This window comes from Schistocerca americana, chromosome X (assembly GCF_021461395.2).
Source record: "Schistocerca americana isolate TAMUIC-IGC-003095 chromosome X, iqSchAmer2.1, whole genome shotgun sequence".
Taxonomy (NCBI): Eukaryota; Metazoa; Arthropoda; class Insecta; order Orthoptera; family Acrididae; genus Schistocerca; species Schistocerca americana.
In genome coordinates, this window is record NC_060130.1 from 802,872,335 (window position 1) to 802,874,072 (window position 1,738).

Sequence of the window (1,738 nt, forward strand, 5' to 3'; positions counted from 1 at the left end):
CCACGGTGGGTTTTTCCCGTCTCTCACAGTTTTACTCGGCACGTACCTGTGTAAAACGCATTTTGCGATTGTCTTGAACTTTTTCCATAAGCACTCAACATTGTCAGTGTCGGAACAGAAATTCTCGTTTTGATCTGTTAGGTAGTCTGTGCCTTCATAGTCTTTTACACAAATTTTTAAGTTATTGCCATTGAAATCAACTGCAAAACACCCAACAAATTTAAATCTATCAACAGGTTTTAATACAAAAGTTGGATCTTCACTATAATAAATATACTTTAACGTTCTTTCACTAAATTTTATATTTTTAACATCACCCTGGTGTCTGTCTTTAGACTGTGTGTCTTTTATTTTCTTATTGGACTGTATCTCCTTTATTTTTTAACAACACCTTTTTTCTCGTTTCAAACTTTTTCAATGCAGCTTGAACTTCTGATTCACTTAATGTAAAGTCGTATGTAACAGGAATGTCATCAGACCAATTGTCTAATTTTCTAATTACTGATAAATCTCCAAATTCTTCTAGATGGCGATGGTTAAGGAACCATTTGGTTTTCAACTTCTCTATTTTCATCAGTAGCTTTCAAAACATTATTTTCAAACCCTTTGATCCTGCGGTGATCTTCTTTTTCATATTATTGGTATTCTGTTAATTGTTATCTTTTTCCAAAGCTTGAATTGTTTTTTCACTTCTTCAGCTTTGTTTCTATTATGTTTAGGTTTTATAATAGTTTGCAAACATTTATTACAGATAAAAAACATTAATTAAACATTAACATCTCATGTTTATGTTTAACATTCAATGTTTGAGTTTTTATGAAATTCTGCATTATATTCTTGAACTTATCTTCACTTGGTTTTCTTGTCATGTTTATCATAAAAAAATCCAAATTGATCATTCAAACATTCACTACACATTTCTTTAAAATCATGAAACTTTTAATCACCACAAAGTAAGTCATGGAAAATATGATTTAAATTTGTGTCATATAGTCTGAAAATATTTTAAAAAATTAAGATTATATGACTAATTATTTTTGTACTACTACTACTATTACATGATCAGACCCAGTGGACTGCACGCATGTATTTTTGTACTTTTGAATAAGTTTGACATAAATAAGAACACTCTATTCCTTTATGTCTTCCTTTAGTATAATATTTTCTAACTGTAGCCTGATTTTCAAGCATAAAGTCATCAAATACTACTAGCGAATTATCTAGATATTGATCTAACGGAATAATTTCTTCATTATTTCCAATAAAAGTTGCAAGTTTTTCATTAATTTTAAATTCAATTTTTCACATTTTTTTATATTCTTGATGACTGGTTGAGCTAAACTTTTACAATACACTTACAAATGATTTTTTTACTTCAATTCAAACATCTAGGAGCTAGAATATAATTGTCGATCGATAATTTAGTTTTTGCACAGACACTTGTTCCTATGATTACACATGAAATAGAATTTGGTAAGAGTTTACCACATTTATTTTTGATAACTTTTCTGGAATTCTTATTTTTGGTTGCCAGTCTGTGCCACTGCTAAGGCTGTCTTAACTAAGTGTGATTTATTTAAGTAAACTTTTATTAATATAAATGGAATTACTATTTCAGTTGGTAAGTTATCCTTCTTAAAAAAGGTTATTTGTTCCAGTAAGAGAAACTTACAAAAAGGTTTCACTAGTTGGTTTTTATTCAACTTCATTAATTCCAAATATTACATTGAAAAATATT